The sequence below is a fragment of the Oryctolagus cuniculus genome, unplaced genomic scaffold (assembly GCF_964237555.1).
Source record: "Oryctolagus cuniculus unplaced genomic scaffold, mOryCun1.1 SCAFFOLD_54, whole genome shotgun sequence".
Taxonomy (NCBI): Eukaryota; Metazoa; Chordata; class Mammalia; order Lagomorpha; family Leporidae; genus Oryctolagus; species Oryctolagus cuniculus.
The window spans coordinates 801775-824421 of NW_027208332.1; the positions used below are offsets into that span (position 1 = coordinate 801775).

At 38.6% G+C, this 22647-nt stretch overlaps 1 long non-coding RNA gene across 2 annotated transcripts in view; it reads left to right on the forward strand.

Moving 5' to 3' along the window:
- LOC138848220 (uncharacterized) overlaps positions 1-22647 on the forward strand; it is a 99033-nt gene that overhangs the window by 52803 nt on the left and 23583 nt on the right. The window lies entirely within an intron of this gene.

Sequence of the window (22647 nt, forward strand, 5' to 3'; positions counted from 1 at the left end):
TTAGGAGGTTTCCATGTCTGTATTTTGCTTTGCCACTGTTGAGGCATATGGCATGGGCAGGTTACTGGGTTGTGGAAAATGAAATTGAAGGTGTCCTCAATGCCCCAGTTTATGTACTAAAACATGTTTATAAAGCATATGTACTTCTTGGGAGATAGGTACTATGTAAATAAGGTGACATTTTTGTTTTAATTAATCATAATATTCTTCTCTAATTTCTATGCATTTCTGGGAAATCATTCCACAGTTCATACCAGTTTATTCAGGGTTCCTGCATATGTGTGGGTATCCTACTGATACACACATATTCAAAGTTTATGAGTACATCAAGTACATAGTATATGTACGTGAATATAGTTATACATAAATATATAGTCTTCACAATATTTTAAACTTTAAAAAACTTTATCATAAAATAAACTCAAAACAAGAGGTGTCAGAAGACCCAAATTAGGTGTATTTTACCTGTTGACGATGACATTGCTTTAAAATGTTTAGACAGTAGGATATTGAATTTATGCTGCTTTTGTTTACTTAAGCAACAGTTAATATAAAAGTGCAACAGGCAGTTGAGTCCAGATTTCAAAACTGTATCTCAGGATTCATCATTGGTGAAGTCTTTGGTTCAAGGTACTAGTCATTTAAAAATTCATTCAGATTCTTACCTTGTACTAAAAAAGATTGCATTGCTGCTCCTTATACACATGCTGCAGCTTGATGATAAAGAATTATGATTCTTTCTAGAGAGCTAATTAATGTTTAAGGAAACCATGATTATTATAATGGGATGTGTGTGTGCAGGTATGTGTGCATGTGTATTCTGAGTCCATTTGTTGTGTGTGTGTTTTTCTTTCTAAGTAACACTACAGGGATTTTGTCAAAGGGGATTTCCTGTGTAATTGGAAAAATCATTTAGTGTGTGACCTACAGGCTTAGAAATGGTGTAGTCAAAGACATTTCATGCCCATTGCTCAAAGTGAGCTTTCTTAAATAGCTCAGCTCAGTCTCTGTTTATAGCAGTAGGAGAAATAGCCAAAATTGAGGATTTTATGTATGGTTTTATATTCCCCTGGAAAATAAAAAATCATTTGTTGATTTTGGATAAAGATTGACTTCTATATAATGCTTAGATTATATAAATGGTAAAAATAAGAACCCACTTCCCTAGGTCTGTGACTGTCATGGGAGCAGAATGCCTTATTTTGTAATCTTGTTTAACTTACTGATACTGGAACTTGAATTTCTTTGACTAGTTAAGTAAGTTCCAAAGTTAAATCCTCTCATTTTTAAAGAGGAGAGGTGATGGTGATGTTTGTATTACAATAAAAACCATAATTGTGATTTACCTTAAGTAGGCATGACTTTTATGGGATATACAGTATAGTTTTTTATGAGTCCTTTACATGATAGCACTATCTTTTTACATTTTTTTCTAAGATAAACAAAGGTATAGTTTTCTTTTATAGCAGATAGAAATAGCTTTTTGAAGTAATACTGAAAAACCTCAATTATCATCTTTGTTCTTATTTTTTGCCTTTTGTGTAAGCCTCTTTTTAAAAAAAACTTTTATTTAATGAATATAAATTTCCAAAGTACAGCTTATGGATTACAATGGCTTCCACCCCATAACATCCCTCCCACCCACAACCCTCCCCTTATCCACTCCCTCTCCACTTCCATTCATATCAAGATTCATTTTCGTTTCTCTTTATATACAGAAGATCAGTTTAGCATACATTAAGTAAAGATTTCAACAGTTTGCTCCCACACAGAAACATAAAGTGAAAAATACTGTTTGAGTACTAGTTATAGCATTAAATCTCAATGTACAGCACACTAAGGACAGAGATCCTACATGAGGAGAAGTGCACAGTGACTCCTGTTGTTGACTTAACAAATTGACACTCTTGTTTATGGCCTCAGTAATCACCCTAGGCTCTTGTCATGAGCTGCCAAGGCTATGGAAGCCCCCTGAGTTCACTGACTCTGATCATTTTTAGACAAGGCGATGGTCAAAGTGGAAGTTCTCTCCTCCCTTCAGAGAAAGGTACCTCCTATGTGATTATCTCAATAGATACTTTAATAGATACTTTCCAAGGCCATAGCAGAGAGCTGGCTCAGAAGTGGAGTAGCCAGGACTCAAACCAGCATTCATATGAGATGCCAGTACTGCAGACTAGTGCTTTAACCCGCTGTGCCACAAAGCTGTCCCACTACCAAGCTGACCATATAGTGTTAGGGCTGGCTGAGACTAAGACATTAAAAATGCATACTGATAATAGATATAATTTCAAACAACAAGGATTTAAATAGTCTTGAATTTGTGAAAATCCTACCATTATTACTGGAAGAAAAAATAAGTAACTTTAGAGGAGAAATAAATATGAGCTAATACTTAGTGCCTGAATTACAAGCCATTATAATTGCGTAAAAATGAATAACAAAAAATCCAACAGTTATAACAAAGGTCATACCCTCTATCACAGAATTAAATAAGCATATTGGGGAGCGTGTTGTGGTGTTGGGATTAAGCCACCAATGGGTATGCCCTCATCAAACATTGAGGTACCTGGTTAGAGTACCACCTATTCTGCACTACTGCTCTGGCTTCCTGCTAATGTACTTTGGAAGTAGAACATGATGGCCTATATAATTGGTTTCCTGCCATTCACATGAGAGACTCAGATGGAATTTCTGAATCCTGGCTTAGGATTTCTCAGTCCCAGTTTCTGTGGCAATTAGGTGGGTGAACAAACACATAGAATCCCCCCCCCATCTTTCTTTTCCACTTGCCTTTACAATAAATCTTTTTTTATTTTATTATTTTTTTGACAGGAAGAGTTAGACAGTGAGAGAGAGAGAGAGAGAGAGAGAGAGAGAGAGAAAGGTCTTCCTTTTTCTGTTGGTTCACCCCCCAAGTGGCTGCTGTGGCTAGCACACTGTGCCGATCCAAAGCCAGGAGCCAGGTACTTCCTTGTGGTCTCCCAAGTGGGTGCAGGGCCTAAGGACCTGGGCCACCCTCCACTGCACACCTTGGACACAGCAGAGAGCTGGACTGGAAGAGGAGCAACTGGGACAGAATCTGGCACCCCAACTGGGACTAGAACCCATGGTGCTGGTGCTGCAGGCAGAGGATTAGCCTAGTGAGGCGCAGCACCAGCCTAAAATAAATGTTTAAAAAACTAAAAGTTTTGACTACGTAGAAGTATGCCACACACTTTCATAAATAAAAGGTAAATTTAGATCCCGGCCGCGGGACCGAGCCACGGAAGCCCCAGGATCTGCGCGCCAGTGCTCAAAGGGGAGTGGGTGCCACACAGACAACAGCAGGCAGGCTTGGGACGTCCAGGGCTCCGAGTCCACACATAGGAGCTGGAAGGGGAGCAGACCTGCATGGAGAGCATGGGAGCCCACAGTTCGGGACACCAGCGGCAGACTCAACACACCAGCGCTGGAACGCGAGGTGAGCCGAACCTCAATAGCCCGAGACACCGGCAGGCAAGCGGAGAGAGGAAACTAGAGGGAATGACCCCCTGGGGGGGGGGAGTTCACCAGGCTAGCTGGAAGAGAGAGAGAGAAAAAAAAAGTGACTGGTACGGACACGGGTTTCTCTCTCTCCGCTCACCTCTCAAGGGAGAGCAAGACAAAGAGCAGGTGCCATCTTGGACATACGTCATAAGCAGAGCGACCTCAGGGCTGCACCGGCCCTGAGCCTAGCAGAAAAACCTGACTCTGGGCAGGGTGAATTAACAGGAGATTAGGACCTAGCAAATTTGTGGTGCTACTGAACTGAGACTGTGAAAAAAGAGACGGTGGGGGAGAGAAATCACGGAATTCACATGAGCACTCTCCAGAGACGCTACAATTCCGTAACTTTGGCAACCCAGTGGGAGACTGAAGGAGAATTTGAGCCCACTCTGAGGGCCGAACAGATTCCCTGTGTGGCCCTTGGGAAAGAGCTTCCGATCTCTGGCTCCTGTGGGTATATCATTTGCCTGCTAACTACCTCCAACTTCGTTCAACTGTGCAGAATAACTTCCCTTTTGAATCAAAAAAAAAAAAAAAAAAGAGAGAAAGAGAGAGAGGTTTACCACGCCTAACCTGGGAGTGTCACCTTTGGCACACCAAACAGAGCTCTCAGGCCACACCCATCTCAAGCCCTAAGGCTCCATCAAAAACAGTCCACTTAATCTAGAGTCATAGTATAACAAGAAAAAGCACCACAGCGAAGAAAGCAAATATCTCCAATATGCCAAATAACAAACGCAAAAACCAAGGTAATAAAAACAAGGAAGTCACCATGACGCCCTCAAATGAAAAAGACACCCCAATTCAAGATTATGAAGATGATGAGATAGAAGACATGCAAGAAGCAGATCTCAAAAAATTGATAAGAACATTAAGAAGTTCTCAAAAACAAATTCTTGAACTACAGAAATCCTTAATGGACAAGATAGAAAATCTCTCTCGTGAAAATGAAATATTAAGGAGGAATCAAAATGAAACGAAACAACTAGTACAACAGGAAACTGTGATAGTGACTGAAGTGAAGAATTCAATAGATCAAATGACAAACACACTAGAGAGCCTTACAAACAGAATGGGTGAAGCAGAAGAGAGAATATCGGACTTAGAAGACAGAGAACAGGAAAGGATACAGTCAGACCAAAGAAAAGAAGAGGAAATTAGAAATCTAAAACATATTGTCGGGAATCTTCGGGATACTATTAAAAAACCCAACATTCGGGTTCTAGGAGTTCCTGAAGGCATGGAGAGGGAGAAAGGATTAGAAGGCCTTTTTAGTGAGATATTAGCAGAAAATTTCCCAGGTTTGGAGAAGGACAGAGAAATCCTAGTACAGGAAGCCCACAGAACCCCTAATAAACACGACCAAAAGAGATCCTCACCACGACACGTTGTAATTAAACTCTCCACAGTGAAACATAAGGAAAAGATCCTAAAATGTGCAAGAGAGAAACATCAGATTACTCTCAGAGGATCTCCAATCAGACTCACAGCTGACTTCTCATCAGAAACTCTACAAGCTAGGAGGGAATGGCGAGATATAGCCCAGGTACTAAGAGAGAAAAACTGCCAGCCCAGAATATTATATCCTGCAAAGCTCTCATTTGTGAATGAAGGTGAAATAAAGACTTTTCATAGCAAACAGAAATTGAAAGAATTTGTTGCCACTCGTCCAGCCCTGCAAAAGATGCTTAAAGATGTGTTGCACACAGAAACACAGAAACACGGTCATCAATATGAAAGAAGGTAAAGGAAGGAAACCAAGGAAGGAAAGCTCACAGCAAAAGATCACAGGGAATTCAAAGCATATATTAGAACTTATCTTTGGCAAATGGCAGGGCAAAGTTACCACTTATCATTAGTCACATTCAACGTGAATGGCCTGAACTGTCCAGTTAAAAGACACCGATTGGCTGATTGGGTTAAGGAACAAAACCCATCTATTTGCTGCTTACAAGAAACACATCTTTCCAACAAAGATCAATACAGACTGAAAGTGAAAGGCTGGAAAAAGATATACCATGCCAACAGAAATGAAAAAAGAGTGGGCGTAGCCATCTTAATTTCAGACAACATAAACTTTACCACAAAAACCGTTAAGAGAGACAAAGAGGGACACTACATAATGATTAAGGGATCAATTCAACAGGAAGATATAACAATTATCAATGTATATGCACCTAACTACAGGGCACCGGTTTATCTAAAAGATTTGTTAACGGACTTAAAGGGAGACTTAGACCCCAATACAATAGTACTGGGGGACTTCAAGACCCCACTCTCAGAAATAGACAGATCAACAGGACAGAAGATCAACAAGGATACAGTAGATTTAAACGACACTATAGCCCAAATGGATCTAACAGATATATACAAAACTTTCAATCCTACAGCTAAAGATTTTACATTCTTCTCAGCAGTACATGTAACCTTCTCTAGGATTGATCACATACTAGGCCATAAAGCAAGTCTCAGCAAATTCAAAAGAATTAGAATCATACCATGCAGCTTCTCAGACCATAAAGGAATGAAGTTGGAAATTAGCAACTCAGGAATCCCTAGAGCATATGCAAACACATGGAGATTGAACAAAATGCTCCTGAATGAACAAAGGGTCATAGAAGAAATCAAAAGAGAAATCAAAAACTTTCTGGAAGTAAATGAGGATAACAGCACAACATACCAAAACTTATGGGACGCAGCAAAAGCAGTGTTAAGAGGAAAGTTTATATCAATAGGTGCCTACATCAAGAAATTGGAAAGGCACCAAATAGATGAGCTTTCAATTCACCTCAAGGATCTAGAAAACCTACAGCAAACCAGACCCAAATCTAGTAGGAGAAGAGAAATAATTAAAATCAGAGAAGAAATCAACAGGATTGAATCCAAAAAAACACTACAAAAAATCAGCCAAACGAGGAGCTGGTTTTTTGAAAAAATAAACAAAATTGACACCCCATTGGCCCAACTAACTAAAAAAAGAAGAGAAAAGACCCAAATCAATAAAATCAGAGATGAAAAAGGAAATGTAACAACAGACACCACAGAAATAAAAAGAATCATCAGAAATTACTACAAGGACTTGTATGCCAGCAAACAGGGATATCTATCAGAAATGGATAGATTCCTGGACACATGCAACCTACCTAAATTGAACCAGGAAGACATCGAAAACCTAAACAGACCCATAACTGAGACAGAAATTGCAACAGTAATAAAGGCCCTCCCAACAAAGAAAAGCCCAGGACCAGATGGATTCACTGCTGAATTCTACCAGACATTTAAAGAAGAACTAACTCCAATTCTTCTCAAACTATTCAGAACAATCGAAGAAGAGGGAATCCTCCCAAATTCTTTCTATGAAGCCAGCATCACCTTAATTCCTAAGCCAGAAAAAGATGCAGCACTGAAAGAGAATTACAGACCAATATCCCTGATGAACATAGATGCAAAAATCCTCAATAAAATTCTCGCCAATAGAATGCAACAACACATCAGAAAGATCATCCACCCAGACCAAGTGGGATTTATCCCGGGTATGCAGGGATGGTTTAATGTGCGCAAGACAAACAATGTGATACACCACATTAACAGACTGCAGAAGAAAAACCATATGATTCTCTCAATAGATGCCGAGAAAGCATTTGATAAAATACAACACCCTTTCATTATGAAAACTCTAAGCAAACTGGGTATGGAAGGAACATTCCTCAATACAATCAAAGCAATTTATGAAAAACCCACAGCCAACATCCTATTGAATGGGGAAAAGTTGGAAGCATTTCCAGTGAGATCTGGTACCAGACAGGGATGTCCACTCTCACCACAGCTATTCAATATAGTTCTGGAGGTTCTATCCAGAGCTATTAGGCAAGAAAAAGAAATTAAAGGGATACAAATTGGGAAGGAAGAACTCAAACTATCCCTCTTTGCAGATGACATGATTTTTTATTTAGGGGACCCAAAGAACTCTACTAAGAGACTATTGGAACTCATAGAAGAGTTTGGCAAAGTAGCAGGGTATAAAATCAATGCACAAAAATCAACAGCCTTTGTATACACAGACAATGCCATGGCTGAGGAAGAACTTCTAAGATCAATCCCATTCACCATAGCTGCAAAAACAATCAAATACCTTGGAATAAACTTAACCAAGGACGTTCAAGATCTCTACGATGAAAATTACAAAACCTTAAAGAAAGAAATAGAAGAGGATACCAAGAAATGGAAAAATCTTCCATGCTCATGGATTGGAAGAATCAATATCATCTAAATGTCCATTCTCCCAAAAGCAATTTATAAATTCAATGCAATACCAATCAAGATACCGAAGACCTTCTTCTCAGATCTGGAAAAAATGGTGCTGAAATTCATATGGAGGCACAAGAGACCTCGAATAGCTAAAGCAATCTTGTACAACAAAAACAAAGCTGGAGGCATCACAATACCAGATTTCAGGACATACTACAGGGCAGTTGTAATCAAAACAGCATAGTACTGTTACAGAAACAGATGGATAGACCAATGGAACAGAATTGAAACACCAGAAATCAACCCAAACATCTACAGCCAACTTATATTTGATCAAGGATCTAAAACCAATTGCTGGAGCAAGGACAGTCTATTCAATAAATGGTGCTGGGAAAATTGGATTTCCACGTGTAGAAGCATGAAGCAAGACCCCGACCTTACACCTTACACAAAAATCCACTCAACATGGATTAAAGACCTAAATCTACGACCTGACACCATCAAGTTATTAGAGAACATTGGAGAAACCCTTCAAGATATTGGCACAGGCAAAGAATTTCTGGAAAAGACCCGGGAGGCACAGGCAGTCAAAGCCAAAATCAACTATTGGGATTGCATCAAATTGAGAAGTTTCTGTACTGCAAAAGAAACAGTCAGGAGAGTGAAGAGACAACCGACAGAATGGGAAAAAATATTTGCAAACTATGCAACAGATAAAGGGTTAATAACCAGAATCTACAAAGAGATCAAGAAACTCCACAAAAACAAAACCAACAACCCAATTAACAGGTGGGCAAAGGACCTCAATAGACATTTTTCAAAAGAGGGAATCCAAATGGCCAACAGGCACATGAAAAAATGTTCAAGGTCATTAGCAATCAGGGAAATGCAAATCAAAACCACAATGAGGTTTCACCTCACCCCGGTTAGAATGTCTCACATTCAGAAATCTACCAAATACAGATGCTGGCGAGGATGTGGGGAAAAAGGGACACTAACCCACTGTTGGTGGGAATGCGATCTGGTCAAGCCATTATGGAAGTCAGTCTGGAGATTCCTCAGAAACCTGAAGATAACCCTACCGTTCGACCCAGCCATCCCACTCCTTGGAATTTACCCAAAGGAATTTAAATTGACAAACAAAAAAGCGGTCTGCAGCCTAATGTTTATTGCAGCTCAATTCACAATAGCTAAGACCTGGAACCAACCTAAATGCCCATCAACGGTAGACTGGATAAAGAAATTATGGGATATGTACTCTTTAGAATACTATACCGCAGTAAGAAACAACGAAATCCAGTTATTTGCAACAAAATGGAGGAATCTGGAACACATCATGCTGAGAGAAATAAGCCAGTCCCAAAGGGACAAATACCATATGTTCTCCCTGATCGGTGACAACTGACTGAACACCATAAAGGAAACCTCCTGAAGTGAAACGGACACTATGGGAAACGGTGACTTGATCAGCATAGCCCTGACTGTTAATGGACAACTTAATACATTATCCCTCTTAGTAGTTTTTTTTGTCTGTTCTACTTAATATGACTGGTTTAATTCTGTAATTAATACACAGTTATTCTTAAGTGTTAAAAAGTAACTGAAATGTGATCCCTGGTAAACATAAGAGTGGGAATAAGAGAGGGAAGAGATGTATAATTTGGGACATGCTCAAGCTGACTTGCCCCAAACGGTAGAGTTAGAAACATACCAGGGGATTCCAATTCAATCCCATCAAGGTGGCATGTACCAATGCCATCTCACTATTCTAAGTGATCAATTTCAGTTCACAATTGATCATAATGAAAGGACTAAGAGTCAAAGAGAGCACATAAACAAGTCTAGTGCCTGCTAACACTAACCGATGGAATAAATAAAGGGGAGAGTGATCCAACATGGGAAGTGAGATACTCAGCAGACTCATAGAATGGCAGATGTCCTAAACAGCGCTCTGGCCTCAGAATCAGCCCTAAAGGCATTCAGATCTGGCTGAAAAGCCCATGAGAGTATTTCAGGCATGGAAAGCCAAGACACTCTGGCAAAAGATCTCTGGGAGTGAGATCCCAGTGGAAAGAACAGGTCTTCAAAAAAGGAGGTACCTTTCTCTGAAGGGAGGAGACAACCTCCACTTTGACTATGAGCTTGTCTAAACAAGATAAGAATCGGAGAACTCAGAGGGCTTCCATAGCCTTGGAAATTCATGACCGGAGCATAGGGAGACTACTGATGCCATAGACAGGAGTGTCAATTGGTAAAGTCAACAACAGGAGTCACTGTGCACTTACTCCTCATGTAGGATCTCTATCCTTAATGTGCTGTGCATTGAGATTTAATGCTATAATGAGTACTCAAATAATATATTTCACTTTGTGTTTCTATGGGGGTGCAAACTGTTGAAATCTTTACCTAATGTATACTAAACTGATCCTCTGTAAAAAAAAATAAATAAAAAAAAGAAATTGTCAACTCCCAACTTGACTCTCACTGGGATTAAACATGACAATAGGTCTGCTCTGATTTCATCATCATTTAAAAAAATCATCTATTATTTTTCACTTTATGTTTCTGTGTGGGAACAAACTGTTGAAATCCTTACTTAATGTATACTAAGCTGATCTTCTGTATATTAAGATAATCGAAAATGAATCTTGATGTGAATGGAAGGGGAGAGGGAGTGGGAAAGGGGAGGGTAGTGGGTGGGAGGGACGGTATGTGGGGGAAGCCATTGTAATCCATAAATCGTACTTTGGAAATTTATATTCATTAAATAAAAGTTAAAAAAAAAAGAAAAACTTGCATGAAACCCATATGGATTTGCATCAGAAACAAAAATACAAAGTAATCTTTAAAAGGCATAATAAAATATTGTGATTAACTCAAAAAAAATTTAGATCCCCATAAACATCAACAAAATTTACAAAGTCTTACTTATAAAGGGGTAACAGTCAGGTCTTGCCTTAAATTTCTCTGAAAAAAAATGAGCACATAAAAGTGATAAAGTTACAATTTCATGAGGTTGGTAACATCACACTGAAAAAGATAACATGCAAGGCTCAGGCTTCTAGATAGTGATGACACAAAGGTAGTAGATGCAATGTCAAAGGCAGAAATACAAAATAACATGGAAATGCAAATATAATAAAATACATATTGTGATCACTGTGAGAAAAATAAGCAATTTGTTAAGCAACATGGGACTGAATTTTTTATTTAACGGGTTATGACATCACCTTTGATGCCAGGATCGTATATGGGCACCAGATGCTCCACATCTGATCCAACTCCTTGCTAATGACCTGGGAAAAGCAGTGGAAGATGGCCTAAGAGTTTGGATCTTGACCACCTATGTGGGAGACTCAGATAAACTAGCCTTCAGCCTGGATCAACTTTGGCTATTGAAGCCATCCAGGAGGTGAACCAGCAGCAAATGGAAGACCTCTCTCTCTCTCTCTCTCTCTCTCTCTCTCTTTCTCTCTCTCTCTCTCTCTCTCTCTCTGTGTGTGTGTATATGATAGATATAGATATATGTAGATATAGATATAGATAGATAGATAATCTTCTCTCTCTCCCACTCCCTCCTTCTCTCCTTCCTTCCCTATAACTCTGAGGTTCAAATAAAAAAACTTTTTAAAAACATTATTTATTATTTGAAAGGCAGAGTTACAGAGAGAGAGAGAGAGTAGACAGAGAGAGTTCTTCCATCTTCTGGTTCACTCTTCAAGTAGCCTTAATGTCCAGAGCTGGGCTGATCCAAAGCCAGGAGCCTGGAGCTTCTTCTGGCTCTCCCATGCAGATGCGGGGAAACCAAAGACTTGTGCCACCTTCTACTACTTTCCCAAGCCAAAGCAGGGAGTTAGGTTGGAAATGGAGCAGCCAGTACTCAAACCAGCACCTGTATGGAATGCTGGCACTGCAGGTGGTGGCTTTACCAGCTATGCCACAGCACCAGTCCCAAAATAAATAAAATTTTAAAAAAATGGACAAGGAGTGAAAAACCAATATCATAAAAGGTGCTAAACTAGTCCATTATAATTGCATTAAAAGGGGAAAACAAATGAAAGCTTTTCCAGGACACATAACTCAAGGATATATGACACCACTTACCTAAACAACAATAATGAAAACATAACTCAGATTTTCTATTGAGACTCTTAGATCAAAAGCAAATTCTCATAAAAGAGAACAAACAAAAATATATTAGTGAAAAGGGTGACTTATCAGAAGGCTTAAGATTTTCCAAAAGCATGTGTGCATGATAGCTTAAGCATCACCATTATGTGAAATAATGAGTAATCTGGTAAGAGTAATAATAGAGTGATAATCAACTGCAACGGCAGTTCTGAAAAATAAATCACTAAAATTACATTTATAAAAGGAAAAAAAAGAAAGGTAAAATAATCACATTACTTCGAGAATAATCATAAATGAAAGCATAGTACATAGAAATACACAATTGGATATTTTAAAAATCAGAAAAATTCAAAGTCCCCCAATAATTGAGAAAAGATTTGTCATCATAATGATTTTCATGATGTAACAATTTTAGTTCTGCAACATTACAATCATTAAATATCACATGGATTTTATGACATTACACTAGTACATGTCATTACAAAGATTATGACATCACAATAGTGCTGTATGATATCACAATTCATTATGACTAAATATTGGTTGACCTATGGTATCACAATGGATTTTATAACATCACAATTGACATCAGAATGCTTTTTTTAAAACTTTTATTTAATGAATATAAATTTCCAAAGTACAGCTAATGGATTACAATGGCTTCCCCCCCATAACGTACCTCCCACCCACAACCCTCCCCTTTCCCACTCCCTCTCCCCTTCCATTCACATCAAGATTCATTTTTGATTCTCTTTATATACAGAAGATCAGTTTAGCATACATTATGTAAAGATTTCAACAGTTTGCTCCCACACAGAAACTTAAGTGAAAAATAATAGATGATTTTTTAAATGATGATGAAATCAGATCAGACCTATTGTCATGTATAATCCCAGTGAGAGTCAAGTTGGGAATTAGTTGGGAATTGATAATTTCTTTCTTTCTTTTTTTTTTTTACAGAAGATCAGTTTAGTATACATTAAGTAGAGATTTCAACAGTTTAACCCCCATAGAAACACAAAGTGAAATATGCTGTTTGAGTACTAGTTATAGCATTAAATCTCAATGTACAGCACATTAAGGACAGAGATCCTACATGAGGAGTAAGTGCACAGTGACTCCTGTTGTTGACTTTACCAATTGACACTCCTGTCTATGGCATCAGTAATCTCCCTATGCTCCAGTCATGCGTTTCCAAGGCTATGGAAGCCTTTTGAGTTCTCCGACTCTTATCTTGTTTAGACAAGCTCATAGTCAAAGTGGAGGTTCTCTCCTCCCTTCAGAGAAAGGTACCTCCTTCTTTGATGGCCCCAATCTTTCCACTGGGCTCTCACTCACAGAGATCTTTCATTTAGGTCTTCTTTTTTTGCCAGAGTGTCTTGGCTTTCCATGCCTGAAATACTCTCATGAGCTTTTCAGCCAGATCGGAATGCCTTTAGGGCTGATTCTGAGGCCAGAGCGCTGTTTAGGACATCTGCCATTCTATGAGTGTGCTGTGCATCTCGCTTCCCATGTTGGATCACTCTCCCCTTTATTCATTCTATCGGTTAGTATTAGCAGGTACTAGACTTGTTTATGTGATCCCTTTGACTCTTAGTCCTTTCATTATGATCAATTGTGAACTGAAATTGATCACTTGGAATAGTGAGATGGCATTGGTACATGCCACCTTGATGGGATTGAATTGGAATCCCCTGGTATGTTTTTAACTCTACCATTTGGGGCAAGTCAGCTTGAGCATGTCCCAAATTATACATCTCTTCCCTCTCTTATTCCCACTTTTATGTTTACCAGGGATCACATTTCAGTTAATTTTCAATACTTAAGAATAACTGTGTATTAATTACAGAATTAAACCAGTCATATTAAGTAGAACAGACAAAAAAACTACTAAGAGGGATAATGAATTAAGTTGTTCATTAACAGTCAGGGCTATGCTGATCAAGTCACCATTTCTCATAGTGTCCATTTCACTTCAACAGGTTTCCTTTATGGTGTTCAGTCAGTTGTCACCGATCAGGGGGAACATATGGTATTTGTCCCAGCTTATTTCACTCAGCATGATGTGTTCCAGATTCCTCCATTTTGTTGCAAATAACTGGATTTCGTTGTTTCTTACTGCGGTATAGTATTCTAAAGAGTACATATCCCATAATTTCTTTATCCAGTCTACCGTTGATGAGCATTTAGGTTGGTTCCAGGTCTTGGCTATTTTGAATTGTGCCGCAATAAACATTAGGGTGCAGACCACTTCTTATTTGCCAATTTAAATTCCTTTGGGTAAATTCCAAGGAGTGGGATGGCTGGGTCGAACGGTAGGGTTATATTCAGGTTTCTGAGGAATCTCCAGACTGACTTACATAGTGGCTTGACCAGTTTGCAATCCCACCAAAGGTGGTTTAGTGTCCCTTTTTCCCCACATCCTTGCCAGCATCTGTTGTTGGTAGATTTCTGAATGTGAGCCATTCTAACCAGGGTGAGGTGGAACCTCATTGTGGTTTTGATTTGCATTTCCCTGATTGCTAGTGATTTTGAACATTTTTTCATGTGTTTGTTGTCCATTTGGATTTTATCTTTTGAAAAATGTCTATTGAGGTCCTTGGCCCATCTCTTAAGTAGGTTGTTTGTTTTCATGTTGTGGAGTTTCTTGATCTCTTTGTAGATTCTGGTTATTAACCCTTTATCTGTTGCATAGTTTGCAAATATTTTTTCCCATTCTGTCAGTTGTCTCTTCACTTTCCTGACTGTTTCTTTTGCAGTACAGAAACTTCTCAATTTGATGCGCTCCCAAGTGTTAATTTGGCTTTGACTGCCTGTGCCTCCCGGGTCTTTTCCAGAAACTCTTTGCCTGTGCCAATATCTTGAAGGGTTTCTCCAATGTTCTGTAATAACTTGATGGTGTCAGGTCATACATTTAGGTCTTTAATCCATGTTGAGTGGATTTTTGTGTAAGGTGTAAGGTCGGGGTCTTGCTTCATGATTCTGCACGTGGAAATCCAATTTTCCCAGCACCATTTATTGAATAGACTGTCCTTGCTCCAGGAATTAGTTTTAGATCCTTGATCAAATATAAGTTGGCTGTAGATATTTGGGTTGATTACTGGTGATTCAATTCTGTTCCATTCGTCTATCCATCTGTTTCTGTACTAGTACCATGCTGTTTGGATTACAACTGCCCTGTCGTATGTCCTGAAATCTGGTATTGTGATGCCTCCAGATTTGTTTTTGTTGTACAAGATTGCTTTAGCTATTCGAGGTCTCTTGTGCCTCCATATGAATTTCAGCATCATTTTTTCCAGATCTGAGTAGAAGGTCTTTGGTATCCTGATTGGAATTGCATTGAATCTATAAATTGCTTTTGGGAGAATGGACATTTTGATGATGTTGATTCTTCCAATCCATGAGCATGGAAGATTTTTCCATTTTTTGGTATCCTCTTCTATTTCTTTTTTTCAAATGTTGTAATTCTTTTTTTTTTTTTTTTTTTTTTTTTTGACCAAATTAAACTTAACTTTTATTTTTATTTTTCTAGTAACTTTTTCATAAAAATAAGCATGATAGGTGGTATATAGACCTTCTGTCCTACATGAGGGAGCTGGAATTTTTGCATATTCTTTAGATTTTAAATAAGGTAATGTGCATAAAATGCAACATGATTGTTATTATCATTTGTATTGTTATTCTTGTTTTTTTTTTTTTTATCTTTTATTTAATGAATATAAATTCAAATGTTGTAATTCTCATCATAGAGATATTTAACTTCCTTGGTTAAGTTTATTCCAAGGTATTTGATTGTTTTTGTAGCTATTGTGAATGGGATTGATCTTAGCAGTTCTTTCTCAGCCGTGGCATTGCTTGTGTATACATAGGCTGTTGATTTTTGTGCATTGATTTTATATCCTGCTACTTTACCAAACTGAGTTCCAATAGTCTCTTAGTAGAGTTCTTTGGGTCCCCTAGGTAAAGAATCATATCGTCTGCAAAGAGGGATAGTTTGATTTCTTCTTTCTCAATTTGTATTCCTTTAATTTCTATTTGTTGCCTGATGGCTCTGGCTAAAACCTCCAGAAATATTGAATAGCAGTGGTGAGAGTGGGCATCCCTGTCTGGTACCAGATCTCAGTGGAAATGCTTCCAACTTTTCCCCATTCAATAGGATGCTGGCCGTGGGTTTTTCATAAATTGCTTTGATTATATTGAGGAATGTTCCTTCTATACCCAATTTTCTTAGAGTTTTCATCATGAAAGGTGTTAAATTTTATCGAATGCTTTTTCTGCATCTATTGAGTTAATCATATGGTTTTTCTTTTGCAGTCTGTTAATGTGGTGAATCACATTGATTGATTTGCAAATGTTGAACCATCCCTGCATACCAGGGATGAATCACACTTGGTCTGGGTGGATGATTTTCCTGATGTGTTGTTGTGTTCTATTGGCGAGATTTTTTTTTTGATAGGCAGAGTGGACAGTGCGAGAGAGAGACAGAGAGAAAGGTCTTCCTTTTGCCATTGGTTCACCCTCCAATGGCCACCATGGCTGGTGCACTGCAGCCAGCGCACCATGCTGATCCGATGGCAGGAGCCAGGTACTTATCCTGGTCTCCCATGTGGGTGCAGGGCCCAAGTACTTGGGCCATCCTCCACTGCACTCCCTGGCTACAGCAGAGAGCTGGCCTGGAAGAGGGGCATCCAGGACAGAAACAGCACCCTGTCTGGGACTAGAACCCGGTGTGCCGGCACTGCCTTTTGGAGGATTATCCTATTGAGCCGCGGTGCCAGCCAATTGGCGAGAATTTTATTGAGGATTTTTGTGTCTATGTTCATCAGGGATATTGGTCTATAATTTTATTTCAGTGCTGCATCTTTCTCTGGCTTAAGAATTAAGGTGATGCTGGCTTCATAGAAAGAATTTGGGAGGATTCCCTCTTCTTCGATTGTTCTGAATAGTTTGAGAAGAATTGGAGTTAGTTCTTCTTTAAATGTCTGGTAGAATTCAGCAGTGAATCCATCTGGTCCTGGGCTTTTCTTTGTTGGGAGGGCCTTAATTACTGTTTCAATTTCTGTTTCAGTTATGGGTCTATTTAGGTTTTCTATGTCTTCCTGGTTCAATTTAGGTAGATTGCATGTGTCCAGGAATCTATCCATTTCTGATAGGTTTTCCTGTTTGCTGGCATACAGGTCCTTGTAGTAATTTCTGATGATTCGTTTTATTTCTGTGGTGTCTGTTGTTAACGTTTCCTTTTTCATCTCTGATTTTATTGATTTGATACTGCTTTTGCTGTATCCCATAAGTTTTGATATGTTGTGTTGTTGTCTTCATTTACTTCCAGAAAGTTTTTGATTTCTCTTTTGATTTCTTGAATGACCCAGTGTTCATTCAGGAGCATGTTGTTCAATCTCCATGTGTTTGCACACTTTCTGGGGTTTCCTGAGTTGCTAATTTCCAGCTTCATTCTGCTGTGGTCTGAGAGCTGCATGGTATGATTCTAATTGTTTTAAATTTGCTGAGACTTGCTTTATGGCCTAGTATGTGGTCAATCCTAGAGAAGGTTCCATGCACTGCTGAGAAGAATGTGAAGTCTTTAGATGTAGGATTGAAATTTCTGTAGATATCTGTTAGATCCATTTGGGCAATAGTGTCGATTAAATCTGCTGTTTCCTTGTTGATCTTCTGTCCGGATGATCTATTTCTGAGAGTGGGGTATTGAAGTCCCCCAGTACTATTGTATTGGAATCTAAATCTCCCTTTCAGTCCCTTAACATATCTTTTAAATAGACCAGTGCCCTGTAATTAGGTGCATATACATTTATAATAGTTACATCTTCCTGTTGAATTGAACCCTTAATCATTATATAGTGCCCCTCTTTGTCTCTCTTAACAGTTTTTGTATTAAAGTTTATTTTGCCTGATATTAATATGGCTACACCTGCTTTTTTTGGTTTCTGTTGGCATGGGATATCTTTTTCCAACCTTTCACTTTCAGTCTGCATGCATCTTTGTTAGAGAGATGTGTTTCTTGTAGGCAACAAATAGTTGGGTTTTGTTCCTTAAGCCAGTCAGCCAATTGGTGTCTTTTAACTGAAAAGTTAAGTCCATTAATGTTTAATGTGACTATTGATATGTAGTGACTTTCCCCTGCCATTTTCCCGGAAATATTTTCTAGTATATGCTTTGAGCTTCCCATGCTCTTTTACTGGCAGGTTTTCTTCCTTTACCTTCTTTCATATTATGGCCGTGTTTCTGTGTTTCTGTGTGTAACATATCTTTAAGAATCTTTTGCAGGGCTGGACAAGTGGCCACAAAGTCTTTCAATTTCTGTTTGCTATGAAAGGTCTTTATTTCACCTTCATTCACAAATGAGATCTTAGCAGGATATAATATTCTGGGCTGGCAGTTTTTCTCTCTTAGCACCTGTGCTATGTCTCACCATTCCCTCCTAGCCTGTAGTGTTTCTGATGAGAAGTCTGCTGTGAGTCTGATTGGAGATCCTCTGAGAGTAATCTGACGTTTCTCTCTTGCACATTTTAGGATCTTTTCTTTATGTTTCACTGTGGTAAGTTTAATTACAACGTGTCGTGGTGAGGATCTCTTTTGGTCATGTTTATTGGGGGTTCTATGAGCTTCCTGTACTAGGATGTCTCTGTCCTTCTTCAAACCTGGAATGTTCTCTGCTAGTATCTCACCAAAAAGGCCTAATAATCCTTTCTCTCTCTCCATGGAACTCCTTCAGGAACTCCTAGAAATCTAATGTTGGTTTTTTTAATAGTATCCTGAAGATTCCCAACAATATATTTTAGATTTCTAATTTCCTCTTCTTTTCTTTGGTTTGACTGTATGTTTTCCTGTGCTCTGTCTTCTAAGTCCGATATTCTCTCTTCTGTGTCACTGACTCTGTTTTTAAGGCTCTCTAATGTGTTTGTCATTTGATCTATTGAGCTCTTCATTTCATTTTGATTTCTCTTCACTATCACACTTTCCTGTTCTACTAGTTTCTGCATTTCATTTTGATTCTTCCTTAAAATTTCATTTTCACAAGAGAGATTTTCAATTCTGTCCAATAAGGATTTCTGTAGTTCAAGGATTTGCTTTTGAAAACTTCTAAATGTTCTTATCATAAATTTTTTGAAATCCATATTTTGCATTTCCTCTATCTCATTATCTTCATAATCTTGGCTTGGGGTGTTTTGTTTATTTGGAGGCATCATAGTGTCATCGTTGATCTTGTTCCCTCAATTTTTGTGTTTATTGCTCGGCATAGTTAATTCTTCTTCCCTCACTGTGCTTTTGTTTTTTTATTTTTTTATTTTATACTGTGTGTTATGTGGACTGCCTGCTGTTGGAGGAGCCTTGGAGGCTTGAGATGGGTGTGGCCTGAGAGCTCTGCTTGGTTCTTCCGGGTTACGGGTATGCAAATGTGGCACCCTCAGGTTATGCGTGGTAAATCTCTCTCTTTTTATTTTATTTTATTTTATTTTATTTATTTATTCAGGAGGTAAATAATACCGTACCACACGGCTGTGCAGAATTGATGGTATTTAGCTTCCGATCTCTGACTTCTACCCAGAGTCTGTGCAGGCTCGGTTTCTCCGGAGGACTCCCACAGGGTTGCCTAGGCTACTGAATTATAGGGACTCAGTTCCTTAGCTCCCCCCATTGTTATGTAAATCCAGAGTGGGGCTGCTCTTTGGTTGGCGGGGAGAGAAACTCGTCTGTACCAGTACACCCCCCACCTTTTTTCCTTCTCTCCTGTAGTCAGTCTGGTGAACTTTCCCACTCCCCTCTATATTCGGACCGCCGTTTCCCCGCCAATGTCTCGGGTTACTGAGCTCACCTCCCCTTCCAGCGCCAATGTGTGGACTCGGAGCCCTGGGCATCCCTGCTCTCTTCGCAGGTGTCTGTGTGACATCCACTCCCCTTCCTGCACTGGCACGCAGACCCTGCGGCTCCTGCGGCTCGGCTTCTGCGCGGTGGGCGACCTTGTTCTCCCAGTAGGTCCTCCAAGTCACAGCCACTAGCTCCGGAAGAGTTTTCTCTGCAATTTTTTCATGATCCTTTTTCTGAGGCTACGATAACTCCACTTTTATTAAACTAAATTTTCCCGGACTATCGGTGTGTGCCCTCACTATGCTGCCATCTTCCAGAATGCTTTTAATAACATTGAAATTATGATTTAAGAAAGATTGCTTATGACATCACAATGACAGGCATATAACATCACATTGGCTTTTATGAACTTAGCATGTTGGTTTATCACATCAAATTGTGACACACTGAAGGTTTTTATGACATAAGATTATTATTGTAAAACAGTTGTGGTTAATTACATCCAATGATTATGACATTGCAGTGCTTTTATGACAACAATTATGACATTACAGGGTGGGTTTGTTTTCAAATGTCAGGTTTATGGCAAAGAAATTGATTACTATAACAAAATTGCTAGTTTATGACATAAAAATGATAGGATTATGACATCTGAATTGTTAATGACACCATACTATTTTATGACCTAACATTCATTATGACTTCACAGAATAGAGACCCAGAATTGATCTTTTCAAGTATAGATAGCAGATAATTGACAAAGGAGTGAATGCAATATAATGGAACAGAGATAGCCTTGCCACAATTATATAATACAGTGAAAATCTATGCATGAGTTTCACAAAAATTAACTTAATTAATGCAGTGGGTCCTACATCTACCACAAGAAATCAAAATTAATAACCTACCAGAAAATAATATTGTAGAAAATTTTAGATAATCTTGGGTGTGATGCTGAGTTTTTGATACTACACTGAAGGCACAATCCATGAAATAAGTGATTACTAACTGGACATCATGAAAATGAGAAACATCTCCTCTGACAAACAATGTCAAGAGAAAAGTCAAAACTAGGGGAAATATTCACAAATGTAATTTATGATGAAAGAATATATGTATTATTCAAGTTAAACAAGCAACTTTTAGAATAAATGAAAATTAAAGATTTAAAATGGGCCCCCAAAAAGGAAATATGTGCACATTGAGTAGACCCAAGATGAGTAGGGGTACCCTGGAGTATTGTAGCTGAGGACTGATCAGGGCATGCATAGAAAATGACCACTATGAGGAAACCGTCCATGGAATCACAGGAAACAATACCAGGGCTCACAGAGATGGACATAGAGCCTCTTCCCTCCAGCCAGGGTAGAATCGTTCATTCCAGAAGAATGCACTAGAATTTTAAGAATGTATTTGCCTTGATAATAAGAAAAATTAATGCATAATTGAATGCTGAATCATAACAACCCAAAGAAGAATAAAATGAAAACTTGAAAGGATGAAACTGATTTTAATTGACTTAAATGGTGCCCAGAACAAATCTAAAGAACATAAAAAATTCACCTAAAGTTATTGGACAAACATGCAAAAATGATCATAGATATAGACTTTACACAATTTGCATCAAAATGAGTCATAACCTTAAATTAACAATGTAAAAGAATAAAATGTCTACATCAAAAAGGAGGACCCATGTTTGAAAATTTGCTTTCAGTGTTACACCACTTCTGTTCCTAAACAAGAACAGCAAAAAAATTAGGAAATATGTGACAGTTAAAAATACTTTTTTTGAAAAATGCTTTTAAAAAACAATAAAAGGAAGGTAGGAGGGGGACTGAAGGAGAGAAATATGGTTACATTCTTAGAATTGTTACCTATGAAATGCATGAAATCTGTTCTATTTATATTAATAAGATTCCCTTAAGAGATTGTTATAATAATATACCCTTAAAACAAACCTATGAAAATATGCATCCAATCTGAAACTGGGTAAATATCCAAGAAAGAACCACACTGTTACATCATAGATTCCAATAAAAATGTGGAAAGATGCTTACCATCATATAACATTAGGAAATTGTAAATGAAAACCACACTAAGATATCAGCACATATACATCACAAATAGAAAAATTCAAATATTTGATGACACAAACAGTTGGCCACAAATAGGAATCATGTTCACTGCTGACAGAGTGCAACATGGTAAAGCAACTCAGATTTCAGTCAGGGAGTTTCTAATATTTTTCACTTTTTAATATCTTTTGAAAGGCAGAGTTACAGAAAGAAAGTATGAGACAATGAGATCTTCCATCTGCTGATTCACTCCTCCAATGTCTACAACAGCCAGGGCTGGGCAAGACTGAACCCAGGAACCAGGTGTTCATCCAAGTTTCTAACATAGGTGCAGGAGCTCAAGAACTTGGGCCATCTTCTACTTATTTTGCAGACTCATTACAGTGAGCTGGACAGGAAGAGATGCATCTGGGAATCAAATTGGTGCCTATATGGGATGCCTGTGTTGCAGGTGGTAGCATAACTCATTTTGCCACAGGGTCAGCTCATATTTTTTAACATTTTTTACTTATTTAAAATCTCTATTTAAAATACAGGGAGACATAGAGACACAGAGATAGAGTAAGATCACCCAACTGCTAGTTCAAACCCAATACACACAACATCCAAGGCTGGGCCAGACCAAAGAAAGGAGCAGGGAACTCAATCAGGATCTCCCAGGTTGGGGTCAAGGACTCAACTACTTGAATCATCACCTGCTGCAAACCAGGGTCTGTACTAAAATGAAGGAGGAATCAGAGGTGAAGCCAGGAGTTTAACCCAGGAACTCTGTCCAAAGTGGTATCTTCACCAATATGCCAAATGAATACCCCACAGTTGAGCTGCTTCCTAGGTTGATTTT